The 22,848-nt window shown below is 34.0% G+C and overlaps 1 protein-coding gene and 1 long non-coding RNA gene across 3 annotated transcripts in view; one reads left to right on the forward strand and one right to left on the reverse strand.

Moving 5' to 3' along the window:
* The window catches only part of LOC143223043 (uncharacterized), a 409,689-nt gene that overhangs the window by 285,159 nt on the left and 101,682 nt on the right, over positions 1-22,848 (reverse strand). The window lies entirely within an intron of this gene.
* Positions 1,773-22,697, forward strand: LOC143223047 (uncharacterized). Of its 2 annotated transcripts, XR_013012637.1 has the most exons (3): positions 1,773-2,097; positions 11,042-11,108; positions 22,488-22,697. It is a non-coding gene; the product is annotated as an uncharacterized LOC143223047 (long non-coding RNA). The 2 variants fall into 2 exon arrangements; XR_013012636.1 differs by lacking the exon at positions 22,488-22,697 and having other exon boundaries at positions 11,042-19,499.

The raw sequence follows: 22,848 nt of genomic DNA on the forward strand, positions 1-22,848 counted from the left end.
GTTACAAGGTTTAACTGTACGTTTTTCAAACATTACGAATGATTGTAGAGAAAAATATATAACAGGATTGACTTTTTGTCAACAAATTAGGCATGGTTCCATCAATAAACGTTTCTTAAAACTAAGATACTCAATGGATGAATTAGGAATTGTTGAGGAAAATTTTTTTTCAACCACTGCTAGATGTAGCATTTGATTAATGATTATGCTTTCGTTTAGTATTAATTAAAATAATTGCACAAACACTTAATAGTGTCTTATTAAAATAAAATATCACATGAAAATATTTTAGATTAAGTATGCATGTATAAACGATAAATAATTAATAAATCAACAATAAATACAAATAATAAAATGTGTATGTTTTCTTATATGAAAGCCACATCGGGCTATCTGCTGATTCTACTAAGGGGAATCGAACCACTGATTTTAGCGTTGTAAGTCCTTAGACTTACCACTGTACTAGCGGGTGGGAAATGATAAAAGAAAAAGGAATGTTCATGTAAATGGATTATTACAAACGCCCCTTCACACTAGCGAAAATCTTGGAGTTCCAGTCGCGCGAGAGCTTTGTATGACTCACTATGTGATCAGCTGCTATTACAGTGTAAACAGGACAAAAACAATTTCATCAAGTCGAAAAACGATATATTGATATAACAGCATCGATTTAATCTACAATCGTTCAACATATATAATTTTTTGTTGGTGGTGGTTGTGGTTTTTCTCTCTTACTGTTTATTTATATTGAATGAGCAAATAATACTTTTTATAAGATTTAATATTAAACTATGATTGGGCCAGAAGAAGCAGACATGCCAGGTGGATCACTTTACTAGATGAAAGTGTTATTCTATTTGTTTTACCACCAGAAATCATTCAGTATGGTTTTGCCCATAAAAAAGTGCCATCTAGAAGTATCACATAGTAAATTACGAAGGCCATGGCTCATTTTTTATCCTAGGGTTTGGTTTGAATTTCGCGCAAAGCTACACAAGGTCTGTCTGTGCTAGCCGTTTTTAATTTAGCACTGTAAGACTAGATGGAAGGCAGCTAGTCATCACTACTCACCATCGGCTCTTGGACTACTCTTTTACCAACGAATAGTGGGATTGATCGTCACATTATAATGCACCCACGGCTAAAATGGCGACCATGTTAAGTGTTGCTGGGATTCAAAACCGCGACCTTCGAATACGAGTCGAGTGCCTTAAGCACCTGACTATGCTAGGCCCTAGATCAAGGGGACTTTCATATAGGTTAAAGTTCCGATTAATCTGATTTTACTAATAGCCACACTTTAATGGAGAATGTACGATTATAACTAGGTCATAAGGATTTCCAAACCTGTATACTTCTTGTATGTCTATTGCAGATAGCTCTTGCGTGGTTTTGCGCGGAACTTAACAATTAAACAAGTCAGATTTGTTTAGGACAACTTCAGATGTTTACAGAATTTTATACGTCGATGAAATATAAAACAATCTTTCCTGATCCTCGAATACTGCTTTCCCTAATTTACCTTTACCAACGTATGGATGATGACTTTCACAGTAATAAAATATTTGATTTAGGTCTATAGTTTTTGTTATTTTTTCCAGTGTATCAAGTTTTTTTTTATTTGTTTAGTGAATTTTAAATTGTTTGAATTGCATTTTTATACTCACGCAAACAGATACCGCTTTTTCCGAAACAACGACCAATATAAACTATTTCCTGCTTTAAGAAGCATTTACTCCACCAATAAAGAGCACTCGGGCACTGTTATTAGAACCAATTAGATGTAAGACGAGTTATGTAGTAGTTTTTACCTGATAAGAAACAACCCGAACCTTCTTCTTCTATTAGAACTAGTTAGACATAAGACGGGTTATGCAATAGTTTTTTACCTGGTAAAAAATAACTCTCACGCTATCACTTACCGTTTTCCTCTACTGTGATAAAAAAAGCTCGAAGGTGTAATTACGAATGGCATAAATGCACAGGACCTCTGTGTTCTATATCATTATCAGCTGCTGAAAATGACCTTTGTACTGTATCTTCCAACACTATGAAATTGATAACGAGATTTAAACGAAGATTTAGGACCTTTATCAGGTACGCTTACCACTTCAAAAATTATGGAGTCTTTTAAGCTTTATCTTTTATTTTATTGTCATATAAGTACGATGCACAAAAAGTCATAAAACCTAACCGTTTAGTTTAATGTAAAAATAAGTAAATAAATAATGTTCTAACAATGGTACACTATCATCATACTGTTGATTTACTCTAATAAGGATTTTTTTTTTTTTTACTTTCAGTATTTGAGAGTTTCTCATTATGGAATCCAAAGTGAAATTAAATTATTTGTATCTACAGTACACAGCATAATTCATAATACTCTCTCGAGTAACAGAGCGACACACGTTTCTTCCACAACATATCCCTTTAATACGTTCACTATGGAGACTCTCATGTGCAACTTTAGTATTCGTATTTGTATGATCACGGCGCACATGTGTGTCGTAAATAAAACACGTATATATTGCACGTTTTAGATTTGTTATTATTGGTACTGTTAAATTGAAAACACGATCATAGTGCACTAAAATGTTTATTGGGATTTGTCACAGATGACACCAAGCATCGCAGCACTAAAGTGTTAACCATTGCATAGTCAAACATCTGAGTCATAAATCTGGTAGTGATGATATTCAATATGAAAATATATCAGCTAAGTCACCAAACACAGTGCGACCGAACTTTCGAAATGTGTACTAAAAGATTTCTTCCTTGTAGACTAAATCGACTATGGAAAGTTAACAGGGAGAAGTGTTTAATACTGGCAATGACAGTCATAAGATAAAGCCTGGTGTTATGTAAACTATGCTGCAGGATAATCATCAAGATGTATGGTCGTCAGGAAGAGCATGACCAGACATGTTGACATTGAACTGTAACGACGTGGAAGAGGTCCAACGTTTATGCGCTGATAAAACATGAGTGTAGTATCTTTAAGGAAACTACGAATTATAAACTTCTCTGATCATTGATAACATTCATCTATTTTTTAAAAAATCATAATTTTTATTAATTTACCCTGTTTTTCACCAATGATTAAGTGAATCATTGAAACAATAACTACTGAAAACAGAAAACGCCATTATGTTGGCTTGTGCACAAAAAAGTATTAATAAAATGCTTTCCACTAATTACATACTTTCGTTTTTGCTTGTTTGTTTTTGAATTTCGTGAAAAGACACAAGAGGGATATCTGCGCTGGCTGTCCATAATTTAGCAGTGTAATACAAGAGGGACGGCTGCTAGTCATTACCACCCACCTTGGGCTACTCTTTTACCAAAGAATAGTGAGATTGGCCGTCACATTGTAACGCCCCCATTGCTGAAAAGGTGAGCATATTTGGTGTGACGAACCAGCGATCTTCGGATTATGAGTCGAGCGCCCAAACCACCTGGCCGTGTCGGGTCCTTTCAAACATCATTCTAATATAACTCCCAAAATTAAATTACAAAGACCTATTCGAAGAACACAAGAAGTAATGAAATAAAACGCAAAGTTTATTTTATTTCACGTTTAGCTCAAAAATTTGCTACTTTAATCTAATAGGCTTGAAAAGAAAAGAAGAGAAAAAGTCAAGACCACGTTTCTCTAGTTAGAAATTTATATTTAACTTACATTGTAAAATCAAAAGATTTTTCTCCATATATTTGGTCGGATAGTTATCTGCAGCTCTATATTTGTACTATTGGTGTGTTTTTCTTACAGCCAAGCCACATTGGGCTATGTGCTAAGTCTACTGAAGGGAATTGAACCCCTCTCTGACTTTCGTGTTGTAAGTCCGTAGACTTACCGCTGTATCACCAAGGGACTGAATTATAAGTACTTTGTGTTTTATGGTTGTTGGTTGAGAACAAATTAAAAATTAATTTTTTTCCTTTGTTTAACCCTTTCACCTACTTCCTCAATGATTTTGTTGAGGTTTTTACAGCTTATTATGGTTGTATGATTGCGATTACATTTTCCACTTATAATAATTATTTTATAATTGTGTTGCTTTCTAAAATAGGCAAATAAATGTTGGTTTGTATTTTCGAATGTCACAACAGTGCTAGAAAGAGTGGAAAATATTTGTTTCTATCCTACACTTCTCCACTCCCCACTACCACAACACTATGTTTGCGGACATATAACGCTAGCAACCAGGTTTTGATACTTGTGGTGGGCAAACCACACGTAGCCCTTTGTGTAGCTTTGTGCTTAAATTCAAACAAAGAATCATATCCAGTTAAAGGTATAGGAAATCATTGTAAAATAAAACAACTCCAATTGAAACAAGCAATAGGTTGGAGTTTAGGAATTTACAGAATATATTTGCTAAGCTTCTCAGGAAATCCATTAACTATACTAAACTACATATACGCTCAGGCATTCTTCAAAAAAAATAAAAAAACACATGAGAAAAATACTGTTAATTTACATTATCCGAGGCACTAATTAGTACGTAACAACGAAATTTTTTTTTGCAAAGTAATCACTATTATAATTATAAGATTTGTTAAAAAATTTCATTACGTGTAAGTGAACTTTAGAAACAAGAAAAATAACAATATTAATTAGAGTTAGGGTTCTCATAGCTGATGCAACTGAAGTAAATCAATACATTAAAAAACTGCTAAGAATTTAAAATTACTTTAAACTTGCTTTATATACAAAGTAAAATATTCAATATCATGGTAAAGAAATCTTAACAATTTTTAAACTTTGCTATTTTATGCGGAAACTTCTAACAGGAGGTTCTGTAGCTCTTTTGATTTATATCAAAATGCAGTTGTTTTGTTTAATTATTTTTGTCTAGGATTGCACGTAGAATTATTTAATTACATTACTTGAATACATATGTAATATTCATAACTGTATATCTGGTACGTTATAAAACTAAATCCCAAAGGCTATAGCCTAGAAAGAAGCATCCCGTTTTTAAATAAAGAATTTCAATTGTTGCAGAGTTTGCCTGATTATATATATAAAAAATCAGTATTGTAATATAATACATATCTTTTCCATTTGTTTTTGTATATTGGGTGTTTGATATTTTACTGTATTAAGACAACAACTATGAACATTAATTTCCATTATTATTTTACTTCTGCAGCTTAGTTTCTCATGCACGTGCTGAGAACAAAAAGCAACAAGAACTTCTTGCTGGTTAATATTCTCAACTGTTGATTTAGTATTCTCTAGGTCACCCACGTCAAACTAATAAGCCTATATTATTATCTATTTCTCTGGTATTATAAATTTACTTAATTTGTTTTTTAACTTCTAAATATTCATGAAAAGGCCGTATTTTAAACTTAGATGAATATTATTAATAATCATTTTAATGATCCAGTTTCAACGATTTGCAACTTTCTGCATGAGAAACAACGATAGAAATGAGCGCTTCACCTCACCCCATAACATAACGATAAGCTTGAAATCTTATAACGCTTAAATTCAAAATTCGATCCCTGTTTATTGTGTAACTTTGCGCTTAACAGCAAACAAATAATGTGTGTAGAAAGAGTGAGAAAACATAATATAATATTTTCAGTGTTATATAAAAGTCAAAAGTTACAAAATAGTCAAAGTGTTTAGTAAACATTTCAGTAGCAGATATTAACGCACAAGTCAAAGGCCAAAGTTACTGAAAATATACTCGCTTACAATTGGAATGTCTAAGATATTAGAAAATAAGAGCATAATGATTAACCAGCTTCGAAAGTATGATAAATGTAATGGGTAGCGAACATTGGTGTTATTTATTTGTAGTATTACAGAAGAGGAAATATCCGAATAACCTTTGTGTAGAAGGTGATAAATATGTAAGATATATACCAACGTTTAATGTATAAAGAGGAACATTTCAGGTGAAAATACAAGCCTGAGAAAGAAACCTAATAGAAAAATGAGACATTTTTCTTTTTTTTTAATTATATAACAGGTGAATAAACAGAAGCACATTTAAAAACAAATATTTAGGGTGTTTTTCTTATTATAGGGGCTATGATTACAATCTAATTTTTATTATTTCTAAGCCAAATTAAAAACGAAAGATAGTGTTGTTTTATAAAAATGTATTATAATTAACCGAATATTTTTGGTATCTTCAACTTGAACATCACCTTACATAACACATGGGCTAAACGGTCAACTCAAATTTCTTATGAAATTCTATGATTAATACATAGTCATCTCTAATTTATAACTACTGAACAGAAACTGGTCAACCAGTAAGCAGCATATGCCAATTACATGGCTGACCTTAATATTAGGTAATCCAGAAAAAAATATCGGAATTCTCACGATGACATTTAGAAACTCAATATTGAGTAGTTTATCGTTGATTGGTTGGTTTAATCCAACGTTTGTCGCTTACGAGATGTCTTAATTGTCTGCTGTTTCAACACTACTCAGAGTGAGTTTCGCAACCCCCAAGGCAGCATGGACAAGAAGAACATTCGTCTGATTTTTCTCTATGACTTCAAACTTCGACAAAAAGCTACTGAAACTACACGGAACATCAACCAGACATTCGACCAAGAATCTGTTACTGAACGTACAATTCGGCGTTGGTTCCAAAGATTTCGACGTGGAGATGAAAGTCTTGAAGACCAAGAAAGTCGTGGAAGGAATCCATCCTTACATGAAAACATATTAAGGGAAGCAGTTGAGACAGACCCTCGTACAATAATACGTGAGCTTACAGAAAAGCTAGGCACGAGCAAATCAAGCATTGCCAACCATCTGAGTGTGATTGGAAAGGCGAAAAAAATGGATAAATGAGTTCCATGAGAGCTGACTGAAGATCAAGAAAATCGGCGTTATGAGACCTATCAAGGATGATATTCTAAAAATTTAACGAATTGAGAATCGAGGTTCTGCCTCATCCACCTTACTTCCCAGATCTTCCCCCTACATATTTCCATTTTTCAAGCACTTTGACAACCTCTTGAACAATAAATGCTTTCACAACCAGGCAACTGCTGAAGAAGCTTTCAGGGAGTTCATTATCCATAGAAACTCTGATTTCTACATCAGGGGCATAAACAGCGTCGTTACACGTTGACAAAAGTGTGTTGAAACAAATGGTGTTCACATTGATTAAAGCATGTTTTACAACACTGGTTTATACTTTTCTAAGTTCGCAGCTCAAAAACGACATTTATTTCAACCTAATTGAACAGCGTGGTTGACTGCGATGGGTTGTAACACATATACACATACACATATCTGGAAATGTGCAGTGCGTGTGTGTGTGTGTTATTGAGTGTCATATCGCGGTTCCAAATATTAACCTTCCGTATCGCAAGTCATCACGTAGGCTACGCCCAGTTTAGTTAATCAGTTGTTCATAACACATTGAGGGCCCGGCATGGCCAAGCGTGTTAAGGCGTGCGACTCGTAATCTGAGGGTCGCGGGTTCGCATCCCCTTCGCGCCAAACATGCTCGCCCTTTCAGCCGTGGGGGCGTTATAATGTGACGGTCAATCCCACTATTCGTTGGTAAAAGAGAAGCCCAAGAGTTGGCGGTGGGTGGTGATGACTAGCTGCCTTCCCTCTAGTCTTATACTGCAAAATTAGGGACGGCTAGCGCAGATACCCTTCGTGTAGCTTTGTGCGAAATTCTAAAACAAACAAACAAACATAATACATTGTGCTAACAAATTTGTAATAAATGCATTTTGACCAGTAGGAAAAAGCAGTAATTTTAAAATTCCTACAATTGAAGGGCTTTTATGGTGTGTACGCCTTTAACACGGCATCACATCCAATGCCGACAACGTATTTCGCCTAATGCCAGAGCTCTCTCAGAAGGCTGGCCCGGCATGGCCAAGCGTGTTAAGGCATTCGACTCGTAATCCGAGGGCCACGGGTTCGAAACCCGGTCGCCCCAAACATGCTCGCCTTTTCAGCCGTGGGGGCGTTATAACATGACGGTCAATCCCACTATTCGTTGGTAAAAGAGTAGCCCAAGACTTGGCGGTGGGTGGTGATGACTAGCTGCCTTCCCTCTAGTCTTACACTGCTAAATTAGGGACGGCTAGCGCAGATAGCCCTCGAGTAGCTTTGCGCGAAATTCAAAATAAACAAACTCTCAGAAGGCTGACTGCAACACAACAAATACAGTTGTGTATTCTCAAAATAGCTGGTATGGGTATTAACTTGAAAATGACCCAAGAATGTCGAAACATTGTTCTCTATTTTATTTTAATTAAAGTGCTAATACCCATACCAGCCGTCTTAAGAATACATTTAACTACAATCAGAACTCGATTTATACAGATAGTGTGATTAAAATATTCAGATACGCCTTTTCTCATAAAAATCTTAGTGACGTAATAAAGAATATATTGTTTAAAAAATACAACTCTGATACTATTATCCTATGGGAAATATAATTTAATATGATATATTTTATATTTATTTATTACTGTTGGAATTTTATTGTTTCAATGTCAATGTAAACTTGTTTTTGTTTTTGAATTTCGCACAAAGCTACTCGAGGGCTATCTGTGCTAGCCGTCCCTAACTTAACAGTGTAAGACTAGAGGGAAGGCAGCTAGTCATCATCACTCACCGCCAACTCTTGGGCTACTCTTTTACCAACGAATAGTGGGATTGACCGTCACTTTATAACGCCCCCACGGCTGGGAGGGCGAGCATGTTTGCCGCGACGGGGATGCGAACCCGCGACCCTCAGATTACGAGTCACACGCCTTAACACGCTTGGCCATGCTGGACCTTTCTCTTTGCTTCAGGTTATCTACTACCTTATGTTTCTGAATACGTTTTTATTTGTCCTATTTTGCTGATCAATCAGAAAATCCAGATCAAAAGACATGAAACATAACGAAACAGAAACGACCATTGATAGATAGTATCTAATGCAGTGGTAAAAGTGCATTTGGTTGTTTTTTATTATTGTATTTTATACGCAGGAAATTACCATTTGTAATTTCTCAATGCAGCCGTAAAAACAAGGGCTTTTCTTCTTTGTACATTATTAAAGATATGTATAATGGGGTTTTATTCTTCCAACCAAGTTATAAAGATGTTTTACAAATCCTTTTTTTTTTTTGTAATAGTGCCCAACGGAGTTATAATAGTGAAGCATATATATATATATATATATATATATATATGTACTATGATATCATGATGTTGTCATTGTATGTTAAAATATTGTATTAACTCGTATTCAAAACTGAAAGTCTTTACAGGTTGTTTTTTTTTTCTTTTATAATAAAAAGTTTCCTTCTTGAATCTCCAAACGAACTCGGAAGCTGCACTTTCGAACTTTCGTTGTAAGAAAAATCAATCAATGTTTTGACCTGTGCTCCAAAAATGCTAAGCGCATTTTCAAATGAAAATCGTAAAGTTACTTTTATGGAGTAATTATGATGTAAAATTATAAACATCTTACTGTGGTAATCGAAAACACTTAATGCAGAAATAAAAAAGAAACACGAGAAAACAACAATAAATGAACGAGGTATGCGTGTGTTTTGTAAGAGGAAACAGTTTAGAGACATTGAAGTTGTTTTGGAAAGAAGCACTACAGAGAAAAACTGACAAAAAACTAAAACAGAGACTGGATAGAGTTAAGTAAAAATTAAAATAAGATACAACAGTAGAAACAAAAATAATAAAAAAAAAACTTGTGATGCTAAATGGCAACTCCGAACTTAGAATAGTCAAGGAAAAAATGTAAAAAACCGACTGGTAGTTTGTGCCAGTACTTCGAAATCTCTTTTATAGTGTACCTCAAGCAACCTGTAAAGTTGCATTTCTTCAGGTACCTGAGGCAATCATAATTAGGATATCCTGGATAACAACAGTTTTGTCGTGTCACGTGACTGTTAGGCTGGCAACCTCACGCGATAAACTTGCTGGTCACGAAAATCGTTTTCATCATTGAGATGGTACTGACAATCTAGCCTGGTACCAAATAGAAAGGCGACACAACCAAGTTAACTTTTGCAGGTGGTTAATTTCGAAGTATTTGGAACTGAAACGATAGTAATGTCTGAATTTTGTTGTTTTTTTAATTTTGCGCAAAGCTACGCGAGGTCTATCTACGCTAGCCGTTCCTAATTTTCCAGTGTAAGACTAGAGAGAAGGCAGCTAGTCATCATCATCCACCATCAACTCTTTTACCAACAAATAGTGCGATTGACCGTAACATCATAACGCTCCCACTGCTGAAAGAGTAAGCAAATGTGTTGCAACGTTAATTCGAACCTGCGACGCTCATATTACGAGTCGAGCGCCCTAACCATCTGGCCATGTCGGGCCCTGAATTTTATAATGAGTGTAAAAAAAGTTATAAGTGCTTTAAAGTTCGTGATAAAAACTATAACACTTTCAGAAATTTTTGTTGTATGAAAAAATGATGTGCAGTGATGGTGTCCCAAACTGCATTCTTAAAAAAGAAAGAGAATGTGTGTTTTCTTATAGCAAAGCCACATCGGGCTATCTGCTGAGCCCACTGAAGGGAATCGAACCCCTGACTTTAGCGTTGTAAATCCGTAGACATACATACCGCTGTAATAGTGGGGAGATGAAATGAGAGAAAGCGATTTTACATATTACACAAAAAGTATATTATTGTAAAATCAAGTCTGCAAAATGAGTAAGAATATATACACAAATATATTTATGCTTTTACAGAACCTTAGTTTGATAGTTCAAAGTGTAATAGTACCAGTGAGCCACCAATAAAACAAGAAATTTTCTTTTTTTACCGATTCTAATGTTAGAAAGCAATGAACAAGCGCAACTAATAAAGTCTTGGGATCATTCAAGGACGTGGGTTAGGAGTCCTATAACGTGCATGGCTAATATATTTGTTTGGCTAAATGTTTTAATTCTAAGCTATTGCTGTTAACAAAACAGAATTTTCTAAAAAGTATTTTTGATTCGGATAAGCCATACTGAATTAGATATCGTTGTTGTTATCTGACACTAATTATTCATATTTTCGGATTTTATTAGGCCTAATCCGAAAGACCGGCGTGGGGTGTTGATCTGACAAAAGATAAGTAAATCAGTCATGGTTCAGGTATAGTAAAGAGTGTTAGCACTGATTTTAAAACTGCCCTTTTATGTGTGTGTGTTTCTTATTATTGTTTTTTGGAAATAGACAATGCCCTCCTCCCGATAATTCAGTAGTAAGTTTTTATTAATTTTTATTTTTTTTCTCAGCTTCATAAATAAAAATAATTAAATTTTTGTAACTGAAAGTATGTAGATATTAGTTCCCTGCAAATGTCAAATAGTCCTAACAACTAAGTTAGGCTTTCATTTCTTACTTAACCTTTGTGTTTATTCAGCCATACTTACAAAATGTGACATTTTATCCGTATTATTCATTTAATAATATAACAGTATATTCTTGATGACGAGACACCCACTTGATATGAAAATGTATCTCAGAACTTTCGAAAAATGTTACCCAATGTGCAAACATTATGCATAATTTACAGAAAAAACTACTAAAAGCCATGTTAAGCTTGAAATATAAAAAACTAAGTTACCTACAGAAACAAAAATTAATCTAGACTATCAACCAGACATTTATGGACTCATACAACGTAACATCAATCAACTCAATAGTAAAAACGAGAAGGAAGAAAGGTCCACTACAACAATAAACAAGATAAATTAAGGTGTCAACAACAAAAAGACGCCAGCACGATGAACCACCAAAAACCTCGTAATTAACAGATCCAACCGAAGATTAAGCAATAAGAAATACATCTACTCAACAAAGGACTCAACTTCACAGCAACACCTAGAAATATTCCACACATCGAAATGAAAGCCTGCATGGAAGACCTAGCTAGAAGACTGGTGATCCACTCTACACAAACTGAAAACACCAACATAACAAAGAAAAACAACCATCAGAAAGAAGATAACTTCGACAACAATTCCACCGACAACCAACAAGTAGAACTGAAAACATTTATTTCCCTGAAACACCTCAAAACAGTATCTTAAATAACGTTTTACAATAATTTTCACACAAAACTATCAACATAATTTCACAGAAAAGAAAACTAAAACATAACCTCACACAATAAGTTATTAATTCTATAAACAACTTAAAACAAGACAACAACATCGAAATTTTAAAAGCGGATAAAGGCAATGCTATAGTTATAATGAACACAAATGAATACATTCAAAAAATGAACAGCATCTTGTTAGATACAAACAAATTTAAACTACTAAACATAAATCCAACAAAAACACATGAAAACAAAATACTACTACATATGAAAAAAAAAAACCAACACAATCTCAGAAAACATTTATTCTTACCTACGAAAGACCGACTCACGCAAACCACAACTCTACGGCACCCTCAAATCTCACAAACCTGATTGTCCACTGCGAACCATAATGTCGACCTACGAATCATTTAACTACAACTTCAATAAATATATAGCGTGGGCATTTTCTAAATATTCAACATTAGCCGACTACTTTTTCAAAGATTCTTTCATCTTTAAATATATTCTTAATCAAATAATCATAAAGCCTTAATGGACAGTTTTCATGTAATCTCCCTCTTCACAGAAGTCCCAACAACTGAAGCCTACAAGATAGTTTTAGAACTTTATATCCAAGACCCCAACCCATTGATACACCTCCCCAGCAACCAATTATCAACTCTTATAAAATTCACTACCACCAAAACTAACTTTATTTTGAATAACTAAAACTACCGAGAGATAAATAACCTAAGTATGGGGAATCCCGTGTTACCAGTTCTAGCCAATATTTTCATGACACAGATTGAATCTCAAGCGATCAATTCAGCCTTACACCCACCACTATACTGGTACAGGTATGTTGATGGTACAATTGCTGAATTCACATCTACAGAACACACACTTTTTTTTTTTCAATCACGTTAACTCGATACACCCCAACATTAAGTTCATCTGTGAACACGAAAAAAACAAACAAACTAACTAAATAGCATTTCTTAACCTCAAATTTACTAGAAGTGATACACAATTAAAAACATAAATCCACAGAAAAATCACCCATACTAGACTATACATTCCTTGGGACTCAGCACATGAAACAAAACAAAACCTCAACATATTAAGAAACCAAATAAACGCAGCCACAAAAATATGTTCACCAGATAAAGTTAACGATGAAATTAACAAAATATAATAAAATTTCATCAATATCAACAAATTTCCTCCAAAAGCCGTTGAAATTATACGCCAACATCTAGATCAACAACACAGTTAACAACAAACAAACAATAATACGTTCGAAGAAACAACAAACTACAAAACTTTATACTGCTGCATACCATATATTCCCGACATCACCGGTAAAATAACCAATATTTGGAAAAACTTCTAACAAAACACAAAATTCTAGTAAACACCAAATTTATTCATAAACCAGGTACAAAACTAAAGTCCATACTATGTAAAAACTACACTGACAAATACAATACCAAAATTATTTATAAAATACAATACAATAACTTCCACGACTTCTATATTAGAGAAACAAGCAGAAAAATGGAAACTAGATTCAAGGAAGAAAAAAAAAACACCTTCATACGTTTTTGAACACTGCAAATCAAATAAACACAACATAACTATAGAAAATACCCAGACACAAAGTAAGAAAACAAATATAAACAAACGCAAAATCAAAGAAGCCCTACTTATACAGTAATTAAAACCAAAATCAAACCAAAAAAGGAACATCTTTATACTATTCTAAATAATAACCTAATATTCACTTGCAACGCCCCCTACAACACGGTACCCGTTTATACTCTCGTCTCTAAGACGTGTCCGTCAACGGTCACATTCAAAGTCTCTTTTTCTTAACCTGAAGATGACCTAGGAAGGACGAAAAGCTGCTTATAAAATATATAGCTAAAGAAACATAACGTAAAATATCGCCAAGGTAGAATATTATGTGTGCGTAAAACACAAGATACTAATATACAAAATATATTTTCCCCAATAGCATAGTAGTAGGTTCACATACACCATTGAGTATCTTTGTGCTTAACTAAAACAAACAATATAAATAATTATTTTGTTCAATTACCACGTATAAAGAATCGACATTAATGACGTTGCTTGAGATACTTTTACTTTGCAGCAATTTAATTTAACGAATGTAGTCTAAGAAATGAATGAATAAATAAAATAATACAAAAGCAATGTTAAGACATAAAATTAAACAAGCTTACAATTCCATTACAAGAGATTATGCGGGGTTGCATTATTTTTAAGGTGAATTCGGATTAGTTTGTTTGTTTTTGAATTTCGTGCAAAGCTACACAAACGATATCTGTGCTAGCCGTCCCTAATTTAACAGTGCAAGACTAGAAAGAAGACAGCTAGTCATCACCACCCACCGCCAACTCTTGGGCTACTCTTTTACTCCCGAATAGTGGAATTGACCGTCACATTATAACGTCCCCAAGGCTGAAAGGGCGAGCATGTTTGGCGCGACGGGGATGCGAACCCGCGACCCTCAGATCACGAGTCGTACGCCTTAACACGCTTGGCGATGCCGGGCCTCTCGAATAAGAGATAAAGATATTTCTTTAGTTTTAACAGCACAAATCTTTGAAATCCTGACTGTTCGAGCTGAATTAGCAGTGGTTAAATAAAATACACAGATAGCTTCCATTATTGGCGTCAAGGTAGAAACTGAGTTCTGGTTATTAAACAGCAATTAATTCTCAGTGTAAAGAAACGTGTTTAACACACGCATGAACCTATTGTACAATGTGACAGTTAATGATGTCCGATACTAAACGCTACTTTCTTAACAACTAAATGTTACAAAGATTTATAAATTCTTTTTAAGATTCTTGATAAACTTTAGGATCTGTAACTAGGATGCAATAAACACACGCATTTAGCAAAAATAACTTGCATACATTTTGGACTGAATGAAGCTGAAAACAAACATAAGACCTAAAATTTAAAAAAAAATCAATTGTAACTTCAAAATATATCTACAACACATGACCAATCAGACTTCCACAACTTAGCTGCTATAATTACATTCGCTTTTACGCAATTATAGGTTGCTTCCACATGATGTCAAACTTTTCTCGGAAATGCGGAGATGACTTCATAACAAAAAGCGTGCGTTGAGTACAAAATTTTAGCAGTTTTGAAAAATGCCCGAGGACTGCTACGTTTTCGGGTGTTTTAATAGTCCCTAATTTTGCAGTGTAAGACTAGAGGGAAGGCAGCTGATCATCACCATCCACCGCCAACTCTTGGGCTATTCTTTTACAAACTAATAGTGGGACTGCCCGTCACGTTATAACGCCTCTACAGCTGAAAGGGTATGTTTGGTACGACGGGGATTCGAACCCGCGACTCTCACATTAAGAGTCGAACGCCTTAACCCACCTGGCCATGCTTGGCCGGGACATATAAAGACGTGAGTAAAAGATTTTATCAAATAACAAAATAACTCCCTTACAGGCGGGAAAAATTACAAACAAAAAAGTAATTGAGTGAAAAGAAACGTCCGAAATAACTTATCGGTAACATGTAATTCTTATATGTAAATGATAAGACTGATAAAACTAAATTTTATTAACGTAATCTGGTTCACACTATATCAGTTATTGTTTACTGAGTTTGATATTTATGTTTATTTTCACTCAGAAGTTCTTAGAAATCAACAGGCATTCACCATTATTATGCTCGAGTGTGGAGTCATCATTACTGTATTAAAGTTAAGAAAAGAAACATTAACACACACGCTTTACATATTATTGTTTTAAAAGGCATAAAATCTGTACCAACTGAAAAGTGTTTTAAGCTATCTTCAGTATGATATTTATTCATACTCTAAGTGATATTATGAAATTCCATCTCTACACTATATCTATTGATATATTTAATTATGAGTGCTATGTTTTATTTTAATTCAACCTTCATGTCTAGACTATTTGCGAGAAGTTTCTTTTTAAGTTGTAATTGAACTTGTATTAAATCATTTTGCGAATTTCAGCTACAGTTCTTGTTTTTTGTTTTTTTACCCATTATATCTTGTTTTACCAGATGCGTATAGACTACAGGACGGTGGCTGCCTAGACTATGACTGACATTCACACTGATGTAATTTACCTTGCTTCTGTCACAGGATAAAACAAATCACAACATAAATGATAAAAACTAAGTGGGACACATTCTTATCGTACAAAGATGGAAGGTCTTGGCTTGAAAGCTGAATAAAGTTATGTTATCAATTGTGTACTTGTTACTATGACTTATAACAAGATTACTAGACATTAGTAAGTAAAAATCACTTTAAATTCTGTAAATTAAACTTGCTAAAAAACACCGTACCTGCACGTGCAATTTAAACTTTCACTCTACCAAAATTAAGTGGCTTTCATCAAAAACCTTCATTCGTAAGTTACGTATTCCTTTATTAATAAGATTATGTTCTTCTGTACTTTCAAACATTTTCATTGTATTCTTCGTGTAGCGGGCCCAGCAAACATGTACGCTCTTTCAACCATGGGAGCGTTATTATGTGCCGGTCAATCCCACTATTCGTTGGTAAAAGAATAGCCCAAGAGTTAGGGGGGGGTGATGACTACTTCTTTCCCTGTAATCTTACGCTACTAAATTAGCGATGGTTAACACAGATAGCTCTCGTATAGCTTTGCGTGAAATTCAAAAACAAACGAACAAATATTCGTATAATTTAAGGTCTGAATGACTAAATAATTTGATTTGTCTAGAAATTGGATGTATGGCAAGTCCCGATCTTTCATAAAGAAATTTGAATTTTCAATCAAATAAGGACCAACTCTATCTAAAGTTTGCATACTGATGATTGAAAAGCATGCTGCTTTAAAACCTATCACAGCGCAACTGACACTCATTTTTCTATTTAATACATTGGTTACGGTTATGTTCACTCTTCATCTGAAAACCAGGAGTTACAAGGTACGCGAACTGCGCGTAGATTTTATTGGAATCAATCAATAAATGAAAAATTAATGAAGCACAAGCTAAATAAACAAAGGAAAATTGTACGTTATGAATACCTAGTATTTAAAATAATTTTAAAAAAGTAAAATATTTGCAAGCGTAACTGGTAAGTAAATGTAAACAGAACATCAGAATTAATCAAGAGATAATATAGCAATACTTTTCTTTTTGGACGTTCATGTTGCGAATTAAAAAAATAAATAAATTTCGTAAGCTGAGACACGTGCTCTTCTTTATCATTTTTTTAATCTTAAACATATTGATGGCAAACTACGTATATTAACTTAAACACAAAAATAACTAGGTCGAGAGTAGGCGAGACAGACGTCTGAAAAATGTTGTTTCTTGAATCATCTCTTCATCCCTTTAGGTTAGCTGCATGCATGAATAAACGCATAACAAGGCTTATCCTTCTCTTTTTGTAGCGATACGCCAATGTCCTGATCTTTAATTCATTCTTTCATCAAGGACTAGATATTCTCCAAAACATTTGTTTTGCGTCTTTCCTAGTTCCACTCTTTAAATATGTACAGAGTAGGCACGAGGGATTCTAAGCTTTCTCTATCTTATGCCTGTTTCGTGCTGTGCAGCAACGATGCTTCTATATCATTGATTTTGCGCAATGTGCGCGTGTTGGTCGAGACGGTCTCGTGGGGTTGTTCTCGGGTCGCGCGCACGGGTTGTCGGTTTGCGTATACGCAAACAACCGCAACAGGACTACTGCTACAAGTTAGCGTTTCTTGTATGTGTTGAGAAAGCAAAATAGGAGAATGTTTTTTTTTCGTTCCAATAAAAAATAAGTAATATATAGTCCGTTAATAAATAATATATATATATATATATATATATATATATATATATATATATATATACACATATATAAAATTTACTTAAATTAGAAACAAGTGAAACTACGCATTGATTGTTGGATAAAATCATGGCTAGTCCTCTTTCCGATATACAATTAACGAAAAGTTATTTCTGTACTTCAGTTTAAAACTGTACGAAACAACAAACGTAACTCTTTAAAACAAGTCTCTCCTTTAAAATCAGTTACATTTTCCTTACATTTTCTTATGTAGATTGTTTTTGTATGAATTACTCATCAGCATGTTCTGGCTTTTCACTTTAGCTAAAATGAGGTGAGACGGTAAACCAGCTACCCATGTATATCATCAGTTGTGAAGTGCTACTATAAAAATGAATAATATTAAACTATTGTGCAATGACCTTGTACGTAATCACACTGACGGATGTGAATGATCAAAGTGCAGCTTCTATTTTCATGTTTTTGAACAACTTTGATTATGAAGTATTTATTCTCAAAAACTCTGTTGTTTTGAATGAAGCACGAACTATAAACAATTGAATATCTGATAAAATGAAAAACATAATGATTTTTCGTAATGTACGATAAGACCCCTCTCGGAACAGCATCATCTCACACCACTGATATATATTTATGTCGCAATATACGTCACTGCTCCACACCAGGACTCGTATTATTTTGCATCATTGTAATAGACATGGCCCAACATGCGTACTACCTTTAAAATGCAATTGCTAAATGAAGCATTTTTTATTACATTTCAGCTGTTATGGATTAGATGAGGCCATTTTGCCCAATCTTGGGAGTCCATTTTATGCAACCTTAAAGGTGAAATGCCCTCAATCATAAGAAGAATATTCTGTTTTTAAATATATGAAAGCCTCCAGTGGCTCAGCTATAAATCTGAAGACATATAACGCTACCACCATAATTTAAAAAAAAAAAAAGACTTATGTCTAACTTTTTTTGTAACTAGAAATGACATTTATAATGACACATAACTCATTTTAACACTTTTTGTTTTTCACGACATTTTTCTTTCACATTCACATTTAAAGTGGCCGTCTTACCCTACCTTCTCCTACACCTGAAATTTTCAATAAACTCTACACTTATAGTACAGCATCTATGTAAGCAATTCTTTTAAACGGCAAAACAACGTAAAAAACAAAATGTGCGTTGTGCTGAGAAAGAAAATTGAACTTTATCACTGTTTAACATTAAAACTGAACTTTATCACTGTTTAACATTAAAACTGAACTTTATCACTGTTTAACATTAAAATTGAACTTTATCAGTGTTTAACATTAAAACTGAACTTTATCACTGTTTAACATTAAAACTGAACTTTATCACTGTTTAACATTACGCATTTGAACGGAACAAAATTAACACCACTTATCTGTTGCAGATGTTTTCCTTATTCATTTAATTGATGTGGAAACCCATTTTGAAGAATTTCAGACCTTTCCTATATCAAGGAAATATTTTAGCACTCATTTCCTTTTCTCTAAGTTTTAATTCTTATCTGTATATTAAATACTTAAACCACTGCTGAAGAAGTAAAATCTACTTTAAGAAATAGTTTCCTTTTGAGTCTCCTTACTGATTAAGTGTATTTTATTTCAAGTTACAGTTTTAACAGTAAGGACGATTTGTTTTTAGAACAGGCATAAGTGCCAACTGAGAATGATTACGCCAGATACGATAGATACGTCTTAACTGTTATAATGACAAATCTTATCTGCCTTAAGAAAATTTTCGATTTAGAGGTTTTTCAAATTGTCAGTCATTTATAAGTCGTAAGTCATTTCACAAGTAGATGGAAGAAAAGACACTATTATTTGAGAGTTCAGATGTACACTGTATATACATATATATATACACACACACACACATGTATATATATACACTTCCATATGTTAAATGGTATTAATAATTTATTATAATAATTAATAACCTTCCAGCTTCCAAAACGCTGTAAAAGGTAAGTAGTCTGAATGTAAGTAGTCTTTTGAAATATAAGCCCAAGTGTATAAAATAAATCACCTTACCTTAAATTTTTGGCATGGATCATTCTAATCAATTTGCAAAAATGGCTCCATAAGAATTATGCAGATTCACAGTTCTATGTAATTGTTGTTGTGTTTTCGTTGTTGTTGTTGCATTTTTTCAAAGTTTAATTACCTAGGTAGATAATTGTTTGACACACGTGGGCCCAGCATGGCGAAGCGTGTTAAGGCGTGCGACTCGTAATCTGAGGGTCGCGGGTTTGCATCCCCGTCGCGCCAAACATGCTCGCCCTCCCAGCCGGAGGATAGGGGGGCGTTATAATGTGATCGGTCAATCCCACTATTCGTTGGTAAAAGAGTAGCCCAAGAGTTGGCGGTGGGTGGTGATGACAAACTGCCTTCCCTCTAGTCTTACATTTTTAAATTAGAACGGCAAGCACAGATAGCCCTCGAGTAGCTTTGTGCGAAATTAAAAAAAAAAACAATTGACACACGTTGTATAAACTTATTAAGTCTGTATAAAAAAAATGAAATCAGTTATCTTCTCATGCAGTATTCTAGCAATTATTATTCTAAAGTTTTGAGTATGTTATATTTGGAGTCTTTCTGCTAATCTATCTTCACTGGAACATGTGGTGAAAATAACGTGGAATATTTGCAATCTTGATGGTTGGGGTTGCCTATGAACTGCATGTGGATTAAATGCGTCATCAAACAAGTACTTCTTTTATAAATATTATAGTTTCTGACTGTAAGATTTGGATTCTACGTATTCATCGTTTCTGAAAACATTTGAAGTATATTACGTTTCACTGACAACATTTGGTCAAATAATAAACGAGCAATAAACCATTTTTTTAAATTTCGCGCAAAGCTACTCGAGGGTTATCCGCGTTAGCCGTCCGTAATTTAGCAGTGTAAGACCAGAGAGAAGGCAGCTAGTCATCACCACCCACCGCCAACTCTTGGGCTACTCTTTTACCAACGAATAGTGGGATTGACCGTCACATTTTAACGTTCCCATGGTTGAAAGAACTAGCATGTTTGGTGCGACCGGGATTCGAACCCGCGACCCTCAGATTAGGAGTCGCACGCCTTAACACGCTTGGCCATGCCGGACCTAGAAATAAATCAAACAATGGGTTTCAAACCAAAATAATTACACAATACAAGACATAACAACAGTTAGATAAAAAGAAAAGAGGGAGTAGATCAAACAACCAAATCCATCACCTAAAGAGTAAACATAAGGTAAAGAAACCGATATGCAATAAACAATGAAGTGCGAACACCACTGTACAAAAGGTAGGAGTGTGGTAAAGTTAACCATCATTATTATAGGATGAAAGCATGGGCTAGCAGTTAAATACAAACGACAATACTAAAGTAAGGGTTAAATTACACATCGCTACTAAAGTAAGAATGTAATAGGAAATAAATACAAACGTCACGGATTAAGTATTGAAGAGATTACATTATGGACATCGCATGGAAGTGAACAGAGGTTAAACACAGATCAACATTACTGAAGTAAATATGGAGTTGAAAATGGGTGAACAACAGATATTATTTTGAAGTTAAGCACAAAGCTACACAATGGGCTATCTGTGTTTTGCCCATCATAGGCATCAAACCTGGTTACTAGCGCTGTATGTCAGAAGACATTCCGCTGTGCCACTGAAGGGATTAAACAACGAATATAGGTTAATACGTTACAGTGAAAATCAACTTGCGGTTCACTATCGTTAGAAGACGACAAGGTTAAATAACACTGTTACTGGAAGAAGACTAGGGAAACAGTCTACAGGCAGAAAACGCTATTACATGAAGTGATAATGCCTTAACACTAATGTCATTACTTAATAACGGCAGTAAAATTTGTATTACAAACTTCGCAATTGAAGAAATAATGTATTATGGATTAGATACAAACAATGAAATTGAAGTAAACTCACCAAATTAGATATATACGTAGACAAAGAATATTCTAACCGGATTGCAAATACCACTATTAAAATAAAAATGGCTGGGGTTGAATAACACACTTTTGAAGTCAGGATGGTGTGGGTGTGAAACAGAGACATTGTTGGTAAAATGCAAATATGAAGTAATAGTTAGATAATTACATGCATCAACAATGAATAATGGGTTAAGATATAAACCTTTACGTTAATGTACTAATAAAAATGAGGTTTAGATATAATCCAGAAAGCCTGTATATTTGTTATGAATAATATAGAAAGCATTAAACTAAGAGTATTAGAATTTTTTAACCCTTGCCACTGAGTTAGAAAGGAAACATCTATTTCAACTCGGGATAATATTACTGAAAATAACATTTTAGTTACAATTTTCAGAGTGTAGTTCTTGACTTGATTTTCTTGTTCGTATAAAGACTTTCAGAGTTAGTACGTTTAAAATGTTTTGAAACCAATGTGAGAATAACAAGTTCGCATAAACTTTATGTAGCAGTTTTTTTTTTTCTTACTCTAGATCCGTATTGTGAAGAGTATATCTGGAGTTAATTTCAAGATTGTATTTGTTTCAATTTCATCTTCATTCTTTTTTAGGTCTACACAGAGAATGAAATGCTTCGATGCATCATAAAGTAAAGAAAAATGACAAGTATAATCATCGTTTAACTTGAACCAATTCATGGAGAATAGGATTCACAGTTGTTGCACTTAATAATTTAAAATATCAGCACGACGAAAACGAACGTCCAGAATATACTCTTATATGCAGGCTGTTTAAAGTATATATTCAATTAAGTTCCTTGCTCCGATTGTTTGTATTCGTTGTACCTTCATAACAGTGAAAACAAATTAATGGATGAGTCACATATAGCCAAATTTTTCAGGTTTTGAAAACTTTAGATTAAAAGTCCAAAATTTTAGACAAAAATAATTCAATTTTCATACACATTTGAAA

Source organism: Tachypleus tridentatus, chromosome 8 (assembly GCF_004210375.1).
Source record: "Tachypleus tridentatus isolate NWPU-2018 chromosome 8, ASM421037v1, whole genome shotgun sequence".
In the NCBI taxonomy this organism is placed as follows: domain Eukaryota; kingdom Metazoa; phylum Arthropoda; class Merostomata; order Xiphosura; family Limulidae; genus Tachypleus; species Tachypleus tridentatus.